The sequence below is a fragment of the Camelus bactrianus genome, chromosome 21 (genome assembly GCF_048773025.1).
Source record: "Camelus bactrianus isolate YW-2024 breed Bactrian camel chromosome 21, ASM4877302v1, whole genome shotgun sequence".
NCBI classification, from domain to species: domain Eukaryota; kingdom Metazoa; phylum Chordata; class Mammalia; order Artiodactyla; family Camelidae; genus Camelus; species Camelus bactrianus.
This window is the reverse complement of record NC_133559.1, coordinates 31309836-31323341: the sequence shown is the minus strand read 5'-3', so window position 1 is coordinate 31323341 and position 13506 is coordinate 31309836. Positions and strand designations below refer to the sequence as shown.

The window sequence follows — 13506 nt, the reverse complement described above, 5'->3', positions numbered from 1 at the left end:
ATCATACCCGAATTCAATCCCTTGCCCTGGAGCCCCACCATTGTCGCCTTATGTTAGGGCTTCATTTCCTCTGATGGATTATAAATACAATGTTGAAATGCTAATTCTCATCTACATCCTAGTCAACAATCATGGTGTGACTGAAGATTTAGAAAAGGGACTTGTCAAATGTGCAGATGACCTAAAGTTATGATTAAAATATAATTTGTTGGATAACAGGTTAAAGATTCTTAAAGTTCTAAACAGGCTAAAACAAAAAGCCCACTCAGAAAAATACAATTTAATGCAGATAAATTAAAAGTCTTACTTTTAGCTTAAAATGAAACCAAAAGGATATATGAGAAAAGACAGGTGTAAAATTGTTCACATGAAGAACCCCCCGGAGCGCGGGCACGGAAGACGGACGGCAGGCGGCTCCGCCCAGTGGGGGTGGGGGTGGGGGTCGGGGTCAGGGGCAGCGCGGCCGCAGTGGGCGCCGCCCAGTGTTGGGTTCCTCTTGGCGGGCTCCTCCGCTCCTGGGGCTCGGGGTGCGCGGCGGCGCTGCTGGGAGGCGGGGCGCCGCTAAGGGGAGACGCCCTTCGGCGCTGGCGGACCCCTGGGGCTGCCTGGCGCGCGGGCGCTCTGGGACTTTTAGTTCTGGAGGTGGAGCGAGCTGTGCCGTACGCGGGGCCTCTGGCTCAGGCCGAAGCATTTATGGCTCTGCCCTGGCTGCATAGGACCATTTTCTCCCAGAGTCTCACCCTGTTCCTGGCAGCTGGCAACAATTACGGGCAGATAGCCGTCTTTAGCTTGTCTGCTGCTTTGAGCTCCGAGGCCAGAGAGGAAAGTAAGAAGCCTGTGGGGACCTTCCAAGCCCATGTTGGGCCTGTCTACAGCATGGTCTGCCCTGATCGACATCTGCTCGGTGCTGGGGATGGGGAGGCGAAGGCCTGGCTTTGGGCAGGGATCCTCAAGAAGGGCTGTAAGGAGCTGTTGCTCCTTATGTCAGCGCCCACACAGGACCAGCCTGGAAGTACCTGAGGTCAGTGCTTTGCTTCTCCTCCCCAAGGAGAAATCCCTCTTCCTGGCTGGGGGAGACTGTCAGCTGCATTTGATGGACCTTGAGATGGGGACCTTCAGGCGACGCCATCCACACGGACTACATCCACTGCCTAGCACTGCAGGAGCGGAGCCCTGAGGTGCTGTCAGGTGACGAGGATGGGGCTTGTGCGGCTTTGGGACCTCCGCCAGGCCAAGGAGGTCCAGACTACCGAGGTCTACAAGCACGAGGAGTGCTCTCGGCCCCACAGTGGGCGCTGGATCGGATGTTTGGTAACTGACTCAGACTGGATGGTCGGTGTAGGTGGCCCAGCGCTCACCCTCTGGCACCTCGGATCCTCCACACCCACCACCATCTTCCCTATGATGGCACCACAGAAGCACGTCACCTTCTACCAGGACCTGATTCTATCAGCGGCCAGGGTCACTACGTCAGCCAGTGGGAGCTAAGTGAGGAGCTCAAGGCCCAGGTGCCTGGCTCCTCCCCAGGCTGCTAAGACTCAGCCTCAGCCAGCAAGCATCAGCCTGAGTGCAAGGTCCTGACAGCCTCAGGCAACAGCTGCAGGGTGGATGTCTTCACCAGCGTAGGCTACCAAGCTTTCTCCCTGTCCTTCTGACCTCCAGCGACACCCCCACCTCCATCTCTGGTTTGGAGCATTTTTTCTTCTTTTTTTTATACAAATAAAATTTCGGGCTTTTCAAAGAAAGGAAGAAAAGAACCTAGGGAATTATTTGGGATAGTATGATCCAATGGTGTGATAAAGACACTAAGAATGGGTAATATTTATGTTGAAAGAAAAGTAAAATGTCGAGACCAATAAGTGAAACAGTCACATGGTGTTTTACATTGTTAGGACCATGGGTGGTACTCTGTTCAGCTCTATAATTTAAGGTAAAATAGATCGAAGTCTATTAAGAACAAATAAAGAAGCAAGGAATGCATAGCTGGGCAAACAGAGATGTTAGGGAGGTAAAATAACAGCACAACAGTAACGATACTATTCTGATTGCACCACTGACAAAGCAGTGCTTTCTGTGTTGCTGGAGACACTTTAAGTTAGTTGTCTGCTCTAACTCCTGCAAAAACCCTAGGAAATAATACTACTGGTTCCTTTTTTCAGATGAGGACTCTGGTGCTCAGGAAAGTAAGTTGTCTAGGATTACTTCCATACTAAGTAATTGAAGGCATTTGTGTAGAAGAGAGAAAGACATCCTTTCCAAATGGAAAGGAATAGAAGCTACAACCGGATGCAAAAGAAAAAGTCCTAGTATTCATAACTGCATTAGGATGAAACTGTCTGCCCGCCTACCAGCAGGTTCTTCTTTGCTGCATGTAATCATGCTGAGGCGAACTGAAAGGAATAGAATTTACAGAAAAAAATGTTCCTGTGCTGATTGGGAGGTGGGGTTAGGTAACCTTCAGGTTTCCCTCCAACGTTAAAGTCCATGCTTCTAATTTTGAGAAATGGGGTACATTTTTTACCTTGGTATTATACACTACTTAGATCAGATCAAATTAAATCAAATTGAAAAAGTCATTCAAGCAGTTGTGCTGAACTGACAGGTCTCTTTAATCAAAAGAGCTGTTCCAGTTAAACTGTGTAGATGTATCCATTAATCTATTTCTGTAAATGTCACATTTCACTTGGGTTTTCTATTTGTAAAAGCAATTTTATGAATATTATCTATACATCATATTAGTAGCAAGAATATTAGCAAAGACTTTGCCCACAGGTTTATGGAGTATAGTTAGTTCACAGTCTCTCCCTGCCCCACTAGACACACACAGGAGCTGGTGCTGCTGAGCGGGACGAGCCTCCAACAAGCTCATTCATAACTAAGAGAGAATCTCAGCCACTTTGGCAATAGAAAATAAGAATTCTAAACCATTTCTGGAACCTGTATCCTCCCTGAAATACAAATTCCTCAAATCTTACATGAGGCCCGTGTTAAGTAGAAGGAAACCTTTCAACTGAATTGGCCCCACATGGGTTTTGTATGTCTAACCAGTTTCTTTCCCCTCCCCTCACCCCATTTTTGTCAGTTTTCAGTCAAATTCAGGTGATTAAAAAAAAAAAAAAACAATAACCTTGGGTTGTGCTCATGAAGCTACAATAGAGAAACTGGAAGAACCCAGAGCAAATACTTGTTACTTGGGGAAGTAAAACCGCAAAACGCTAGGGTTTCCCTGACAAAAACAAAAAGATAGGCATAAAATATAGACAAGGTGGGCTCATTCATTTCGTTCTTTTCTTTTCTTTTTTTTATTTAGTTCTTTACTTTGTTTTTTCCTTTTTTTGTAAATGTGTGTGTCTATAGCATGTCAATAGCTGAACAGTTCAAATCCTGACCAAGTCCATCCTTTATTTTGTACTCTCACTGTGTTTGTCTCTTCTGTATCTCTACTTTATTGTGTTACCTTAGAATTATTTGTGTGTCCATTGCTTAATATCCATTTCCTCACTAGACTGTCTGCCCTATGAGGGTAGGTATAATGTCTGTTTTCGCTCACCCTTATACTTAGAGTTTCAGAACAATGCTGACATGCATGGTGCCAGTCAATAAGTACTCAGTGAATGAATAAATTAATGAATGTAACCTTGGAGAGCAAATTTTGATTAACCACAGGCTTTATAAATCATTTACACAGGAAAGCTCCAGGACAGACTTTATTTTATCCAAAGAATATCTTTGCAGAAAAGTTTAAGGAAAAACCATTCTCACACTGTTGGAGAACACTACCATTAACTGTGTCATCTCTGAAAAATAAAAAGGACAATAAACAGCCCACAAACCAGCCTGAAATTGGCCAAAGTCTAAATGTTTTTTCATTCCTAATTTATGTGATTTTATCACTACAATTTTTTTTTTTTTTTGGAAAGCCAAGCCAGATTTCTGGCTTTTCAAATTATACTTCCCAAGTTCCTCTCTAACACAAAACAGGTATGTCTTGAGTCACCATGCAATGAGATCTGACATCAGGCAATATAGATAACACTGTACCACATCTTAAGTATACCTTCCATGAGGCATACAAAAGAATAGCATGATGCAGATTTTGCTGGCTTACTTAAGTTATGCCTTTAAGCACTTCCTGTAAGCTGAAATGAGCAGGGAATCTTTCACCACTGATCTGTGTGCAATCTATGTGATGTTCATTACAACTGTTATGGAATAGACAAGTCAAAGCCATACCCATATTCACAAACTAGAATAGTTTACAGATCTGATTTGATATAATGAAAATTAGAGGATATTTTGTTTTATAGTAAATATTTCAATAAAATGATTAAGCTCTGATTTCTTGTTCTGTTACAACTTGTAGCCCTTGTAATGATAGACAAAAGAAATTAATGTATTTTGGGAAAAAATTATATCCTAGATTTTCTTACTAAAGGTATAATCCTGTAGCCTCAAGGGCCTGGAAGAATGGCATTCACAGAGGCTATAATGTTTTGGTAGGTATGTGCTATCAGCAAATTTCCTAATTGTATTCACTTGCAATATTGTAGAAGGGTAATAAAACACATCAGATTGCACTTAATGCATCCTTGGTGGCCTGGGAAATTCATTTTTATATGTTCATATAGGACTTTGTTTTTCCAAAGTACAATCTCTTCTGCATATAACTGTCACATCTCTCATAAACATTAGGATATGTCCCAGGTTTTAATGTCAGGTAGGAAAAGCCTTATCTCTTATTCCAGGAAGCTTTTTAAGAATTCTTCAGATCTGAGATGCTAAGATATATTCTCTTGCAGATCTTTTCTTTTTCAAATAACTCTCTGAAGGCGGAGGCCCTGCCCAGCAGAACTGCTCTCAGATTCTCATTGAGAGAATTATTCACATTACAACAGGATTAGCTGATATGTCTTCTTAAAGTCTAGAGAAATCCATTGCATAACATAATCAAGCGTGTCTATCAAATCCAAGACAGTACACATTTTCACCAGGATTTGTGGGGGTTTTTTGGTTTGTTTATTCATTTTTTTTAACTAAAGTCCATACTTTGTTTAGATTTCCTTAATGTTAGTTAATGTTCTTTTTTTGGTCCAGGATCCCATCCAGAATGTCATATGACATTTCCTCATCATATCTCCTTAGGCGTCTGTTGCTTTTTTTGATGACCTTTACATTTTTGAAGAGTGCTTGTCAGATATTTTGTACACAATGCCAAAAATGAGATTTTCTGATGTTTCTTTCTATCATGCTTAGACTGTGGTTATAGGCTTTGAGGAGGAGACCTCAGAAAACAATGCCATTCTGTGTTACTTTCACAACACCGATAAGCAGACACACTGTCAACATGACTTACCACTGTTGATGCTGATTTTCATCCCCTGGCTGCGGTAGTGCTTGTCAGGTTTCTCCGCTGTAAAGTCCCCTTCTGTTCCCCCTTTCAATACTGTACTCTTTAGAAAGACAATACTTGAGAATTGGAGAGTTACACTCCACCTACTTGAGGGAGAAACATCTATAAAAATTAATTTAAATTCTTCTACACAAGAGATATACTCACTGGGATCTAAAAGTAATTTTAAAAGTCTTCATCTGATTATTAATAAGCTATGTAGTGCTAAGAATGTCACTTAGCTTTGCTGGGTACAGTTTGGAAAGCAAATGTTTAAATTTTTTTTAAATAGTTGTAGTTTTTTAAACATAATGCTATGTGCCAGACTTTGTTATTAGGTGAGTAATAAAATCTAGTCTCATTGTCACCACAGCAACCTTATGAGGAAGGCATTATTATCCTCACTTCATAGATACAGATATTTGAAGCTCAGAGAGGTAAAGTAGCCTTCTCAGTTCACAGTCACAGCCCATCACATGCTGAAAGCTAAATTATATACATGTACATGTACACACACACACACACACACACACACGCATTAATATTATGAAATTACACATTTCCTTATATAACAAAGGCAGAAAGCATGCCAATGATTCTGGTTTGTCTTTTTTAAAGAAGGGAAGACTTGGCTAATTGGAGATTTCTAATTTTGCCCCATTCATTTTCCTTCATAAAGAATCTAAATAGCTTCCCTATCACCACTACCACGAGAGCTGGTCATCACCTGGTTTGAGGTGTCCAGTTCTCTAGGCATTGTACTCATTTGCATGCATAAGACTCCTTAATATAAAGTCATGAAAGTGTAAAAGGAGTGTGTATTTTAAGAGAATGTGAATTTCCCAGTGAACGTATTTTATTTCTAGGCATAAATATGTGTTTGTTTATATATCCACATGTTCTGTTTTACAAGACCATTATTCTTGCTCAGCGAACACGAAATTTCCCATGTTTTTACAGAACCAGATCTCCACTTATTTTGCTAAAGCTTGCATGACTACCAGCGCACACATATTCCTAATACTAACCAGGAATCTCCCTGTGCTGAACAAAGTCACAAAATAAATCATAAGGCAGGATCTACTTTATAAATGCTATAGAGTGTTTCACATTTCTTATTACAAAATGCAATGCTTACAAATGTATAATGACTCAATTGAAAATGCAAGGTCAGACTCAGGTTGTTTAAAAGAAAAAAAAATGTCACATGAGACATACAGGTCAGCAAATAACATTTAATATACCTCTCTGAAAAGAGAGGGCTCTTGGCAACTAACAGATTCCTCAAGGAAATGATTAATGCCGTTATTTTCAAAATGGAAACATGGAGCTTAATGTTTTTCAATGCACGTCACTTAATTTGCAAAACCAAACAGACTTAAAAGAATCAAGTCATTCCTTTATGTAATACAAATAGTCTTGTGCAGTATGTATCTTGCCTGAAAGTACCAGTGTATATTTTTACATGGTTGGAATCTTCATTGCAATGTTTACTAATCTTGGACTTAATAAGTAATTAAACTGAATTCTCTAATACATTCTGTACTGTATAACCTGTAAGTGTGTGGGATACACCAATGAATGGAAGATAGAATGGGGTTCTTTACCTCCATCTGAATTAAGAAATTTTGAAGTGCTTTAGGACTGTACTTTCCTCCTCTTATTTGAAAAGATGGAAATGGAGTCAATCTAATCTTATGCAATATTGAGAATTACTGAGTCTCCATATACCACAAATACAGAAACATTTTCAGTTATAAGTTTATATTTTTTCAATAATACTTATTATCTGAGTAAAGCACCCTTGTAAAGTCCTCAGTTCTGAAATACCAGTGTTATCTTTGATGAAGACCTGTTTTATTTTATTTGCCTAAGTGCCATTATGACTTTCCCCCTCAGAATTGTATATTTGCCTGATTCTCCACCTGCTTTCCCCATCCTTTCATCTGTTGACTTTATTACCCTATTACTTTAGGTCAGTGTCAGAGCTGTGAGGGCCACTCTCCCTACAGAGGTGGGAAGCTCCATGAAAAAGACCAGCAGGGCCACTACTCTCCTGCCAGCACTATCCTGTTCCCTGGTCCAGACTTAACTTTTTGCCTCTGAAACAGCTTACTTCTAGGAAAGTGGAAATTACCCCTAAAATTCTATTGGTTCCATGAGCTAATTCCTGATTGGTCCATTTGTAGTGCTTTATTTGAATGGAGATCACTCCTGATTGGTTATTTCTATCACTCCTGATTGGCCTATTTCCCTCACTCCTTATTGGTCCATTTCTCTCACTCCTGATTGGTCCATTTCTACAAAGCTTGTTCCTAATTAGTCAAGTTTTATTATACCTTATTTGCGTATGATGTTGCAAAGTGTAAACTGGCAGCCTATAAAAGCCTGTGTAAACCTACAGATGGGGTCCATAGCTTGGAGTGTTAACTCCTCTGGGCCTGCTGGCATAATAGACCTGAGTTCTCCAGCTCTCTGAGTGCTGCTTGGTCTCTTGCCCAGATCCAGGTTGCTGTCACAACTGAGCTGTAACACTGAGCTGTCACAAGTTTTTCTGCAACACTACCATCCCAGCTTCTGATCATTCACCCTTCCATAATGCGACTGCAGTGTCCAAAACTGTTTTCTTATTATTATTACTATTTTTGATGTTTTTCAAAATTTGACAGTACCTTTCTATCATTTTGATAGTTACTTTTCCTATCAAATTCCATTGCCTACTGAGTAGCAGGACCTATATCACATCTACTTATGAATCATCCATCTCTCCATCCATTTATTCAGGAGAGACACAAGGAATTTGAGCAGAATAGAATGTGCAAAGTCAAGGAAGAAGAATAAATCATGATATTGTAAAAGAACGGTTTAGGTAGGGCTAGAACATAGAGAACCACGGAGAAAATTGCAAAATATGAAACTAGAGAGGTGAGCAAGGCCCAGCTTGGTAAGCTGTGGAGTTTGATCTTCATTCTGAGGGTACTTAGGAGCCCCTGGTGCATTTAACCAGGAGAACAACATGATTAGGTTTTGATTTTTGGAAAGTTCTGGTTGCCCAATGTAAACACATTGGAATAGATATTAAGATCTTGCAAAGTTATTTCATATATATTATGGTATATGGTCATAACTTCCCTAATATCTCTCTCACATGCCTTCCTGCTCTCTTTGCTACATCAGATCCAAAAGCATTTAATCCTGGTTTTATACTCTGCAAACCTAGGTCACCCATTCACCTTCTGTTTTATAACTTACTTTTCTGTAATTTTTTAAGTAGATTTTATCCTTTTAGAGCAGTTTCAGATTCACAACAGAACTGAGCAGAAAATACAGAGTTCACACGTAGCCCTCCCCACCTACACATATATACTCCCCTACCTTCAACATGCCTCATCAATGTGGCATATTTGGTACAATCGATGAACCAACATGGGCACATCCTTCCTGTAATTCTTAAATAAAACTCTTTAAATGTATTTCTTGTTTTGAATAAAAAGAATAAAATCATCTGAGGATTGTGGACTACTGCAGCCTAATTTCTGTCTGTAATTCACCAATCAGGGCTTTCAACATCAGCTTATCCACAAAGGTAGAATGAAAGGAAATAAGAAATAAAAATCAGTGTGAAGTAAATGACCACCACACGATAAAAATGAGTTCACAACTGTTAAAGTGGTAAAATGTGGTTACCAAAGGAAAAAAAACACTGGTCCAAAATATTTCTCCAACGTTTCCTTTATCTACTGATTCCATTACTATTTCTAAAGACCTGTTCACATTTATCTTGCCCTGAGAACACTTATTTTGAAAAGTAATGGAAATTTTAACATGGTCAAGTCCCCATCGTGGCCATTTCATTCCTGCTTATTGGTGTTTGGCCTCAGTCTAGATATACTTCTTTTTCTTTAAAAAATAAAGCTGATATTATTTTGATTATAAAAATGTCACACACTTGTATTGTACAATAAAAACAATAGGCATAAAAGAGAAAATGTAAAAAATATTCAATTCCAGCATTAAAACGAACCCTTAGCATTGTGAATGTTTTCGATGTGATCCTGTCAGTAGTTTTACACGTATACTTACAAATACACAACCAGCCTCCAGTACTCGCCGCACACAAAGTCAGAGCTGTAATATGTACAACTTTTCTAAAATGAGGACAGCATCTATGTACAGAATTGAGAGGATACAATAAAATAACACCTTTACGTTGTCTGTTCTAGGCTTGGTACATATTAAATGCTCAAAATATTAGCTATTATTTTCTATTGCTATAATTATTCAGGTATATAAGCTTGTTCATTCAACATTTCACAGAGATTTTCTCGTCAAAATATGATTTTTACCAGCTACGGTTGTGGTGTCACTGAAGACATGGCCTTTCATCATACAATCCTGCATTGGTGTGTCTGCTGGTTCTGTCAGTTACTGCTAGTGGGAGCTTGCATGTGGTTTCCTCATTCAAAGCTATGGATACCACTGTTCACCTTTCAGATTTTTTTTTTTAACATTAGAGATCATGTATGCAAGGTCTCATAGTAAATACCAAATAAATAATTCTATCTATTGTTTCCAATGTTCCTGTTATGATACCTGCAGTGAACACGTTCATGTATATTACTTTTTCCTTCTTTTCAATTATTTCCCTCAGAATGACTCCCAGAAGTAGGATTACTTCAAAGAATATAAAAAATAGTTATGTTCTCTTGTTTACTGTTATTCTGTTTTCCATTAGGTTTGAACCAATATATAATATAACAAGCAAAACCCCTCATACATTTAAGAATGATCCTGTACCTGTTTCATTCAAGTCCAGATCCTCTGTTCATCAGTTAAGAAAGGAAGACTCTGGGATGGATTTTATTGCAGAAATTCCAAACTGCTGTGAATTGAACAGCTGCTGCTGACTCATTTTACATTTGGAAGACCACCAGTCAGCTGAGCTCAAGACAGCTTTCAGAAACATCTGGATTTAAACTTACAGCCTAAACATGACAGGTCAAGAAGTATAGAGTTACAAAATAGCTTCCTGCCTTAATTCCCAAAAATATGAATTCACTGAGATTTTTACAATTTTTAAATGATCAGAAAAATTTCAAACATTTAGAATCACATAAACCGTATGATGTATTATTTTGGTATTTTGGACTTGTGGTTGACTTGGAATTTAGGAACGCTCAGAGAATTTTTACATACGTTATTTTGCAGGTAGAAAAATCCTTATTAATAAATATTTTACCCAAAGGAGTACTAAGGTCTATGCAATCTTCAAGTTACATTTATTGAATCTTAATTTATGTTAAAGTGAAATATTTATCTAATAAGAACAGAAAAAAGCTTAAATACCAACATGTATGATCTTCATAAGTTCTATCCATATCATGATCCTTACTGGAAGGACAGCTTCTGGAAGGCAGAGCGCATGTCTAATGCAAACTCTCCAGTGATTACCATAGTGGTCGGTTCCATAGTAAGCCCTGCACAAATGTTTAAATTTCTCTAATATATGACCCACAAATTTAGTGGCTTGGCATTCAGCTATGCTCATTAGGCTCACAGACCTAAGGATTTCAGACAAGGTCCAGTAGGGATGAGTTATTCCTACTCCATGATGTCTGGGACTTTAACTCCACATCTGGAGGTAACCTACTGAGCCAGGGCTGGAATCATCTGAAGGCTCATTCACACATGTGGCTACAGCTTGGGCTGGAATAACTCAAAAATGTGGACTTGCTAACCAGAGTACCTACATAAGGCCTTTCCATGTGGCTTGACCTCCTCACAACATGGTGGCCTTAAGATAGTTGGACCTCTAACATAGCAGCTAAGAGATCCAAGCAAGAATACTGTAATGAACAAGATGAGAACTGAATTGCCTTTTATGACTCAGACAGTTTCAAAGAGAAGGGAATTCTTTATGGGATGATGCCATGTAAGACATAATACTACTTATGACATACTACTATAAATATACACACATACAATACTATTATAATCATCTTTGGAAAATACTACCAACAATTACCCTCTAGTACTGTTTTCTAACTATTTAACTTACACTCTTTCCACCTGTTACATTAAAAATCGCATTTTTTGCATAGTTTTTTGGTTCTAAATTTAAAAACTATATAAAATGTTTCAAACTACACCTTCCTCAAAGATTCTGAGTGTCCACTGAATGGGCAGGTAGTACTTGTGTACGTTTCTGATAGAAAATCACCTCTTTGCCACTGGTTTCTCAATTATTGCCCAGTAATCAGAGAAAGGCTGAGCATATATTGATCTCATTTTCTACATGGGATATTTTGTATTTGAACAGAAGAGAAATCCTCAAAATATTTGGTAAGTTATTTGAAACATAAACAATTTTAAAATGTACTTAGAGTTTATTTGAATTTTTTTGTTACCTATGATATCTTTTTTGGTCATGACTTTCAGAATTAGATTCAGTGGAAGACATTTTAAAAAACAAAATAATATATAGGGATATTTTATGGTCAGGATAATTGATTTCCATCGTGACCTTTTCCCCTGAAAATCATACAAGTTCAATTTGTGAACTCAAACCTTATGAGCTTTAGTCCCTTATGAAACATAATGATCACAAAATAATTTTCCTTTCTCTCTGCCATGGAGACTTCTTAGCTCCAATATGTATTCAATTCTCAGTTAAGAGCTTTACTGAGGGCTGAGTGTGGGATTTCCACTTCTATTGTCAACTTTAATCATTTATTTGAACCAGTCTCTTTAGTTGATTAGTTTATCTTGACTGTCAGTAAGAAACAGTGACAGTTTCACCTTCACAAGTGTTTATTAATTTTCTGTTCTTTTTTTTAAAGCATAAACCTGGAATCAATTATTATATTTATATACTTAAGAACTAAAATAAAGTAGGATTAAAAATGCATATGACATATGATCATTTTTCTAGAAATACCATAAACAGGACCCTAATTCTTTAGTTTTGAAATATTAAACCATCTCCTCTTTTGACTATATTTGGTCTTTAACTGAAAGAAATACAAACTAGCACTACAAGGTTCTGTTTATAAGCAAAAAATGCAGATAAACTACTTAAAATATTATCTTTATTATATCAGAGTAGCTTCATCTGAGGCAGTTTGTGTAAGCAACTCACTTATTTGGAAACATGCAAAAACAGCAATTAACTGTTTGCCTCTGACATATTTTTTAATTGAAATAAATTTTTTAATCCAATCAGGAATGATTCCACGGACTAGGTTTCCTAAGAACATAGCTTTCTTACAGCAATTTTTATACATGCTTGGCAAGTTATTCTGATCTCCAAAGAAGGTTATTTATTCTGGATATTTTCTACAAAAACTTAGAGGAAAGTATCATTCATTTAAACCTCTTCCCCACCCTACATTAATCAAAATTTATTTTAATTTGTGAAGGAAAAGTGGAAGGGGTATAAGTAATGAAAAGATTTAGAGTTAATCACTCAGAATGCTTGGGCTCAAATTCTGTATCTGTCTCAAAGTAAATATTTAACATTTTAAAAATTATTTTATTTCACTGGTCCTCAGTTTGCTTCTCTATAAAAATAGATATAATAAGACCTACTATATATAAAAATATATTTTCTTATTTGTTTGGGTGTTGATACTGCTTAATCAATGTAGACTTATTAATACCCTTTTGTTACTAAATACATTTCTTAGTGGAATGTCATTTTCATACTTGCTTTTGGGACAGAACATCTGCCCTCTTTGCAGACAAACTGATTTATTCCATACACAAAGCAATAGCAATTTCCCTGGCAAGAAGTGTAGTTATGTTATATGGATGAGATAAATCACACCATAGTCATCTGTCCAGATAAAGTACAAACTGTACAACTAAATATGGGAGGTCACTCCCCAACTTATATTAATATGTACTTGCTGTTCTGTCAGCTAACTCCTGAGAGGAGATAAAAGTATCAGACACAATAAATGAAAGATGAAAAACACAGAGAGGATGAAGAAAGAAAATCTTAAAATTAAAAGTTTTAATCCTTAAAACTCTCCAGCAGATTGGGAAGAGTTCCCTTGTTATTATTCATCATTGGCACTAGGATGCTTCAGACCACTTCACTGACCAAAAAGTTGCCT

At 37.8% G+C, this 13506-nt stretch overlaps 1 pseudogene; it reads left to right on the top strand.

Moving 5' to 3' along the window:
- The first annotated feature begins 584 nt into the window (after positions 1–584).
- On the top strand, positions 585–1655 carry LOC141574324 (THO complex subunit 6 pseudogene; annotated as a pseudogene).
- The last annotated feature ends 11851 nt before the right edge of the window (positions 1656–13506 follow it).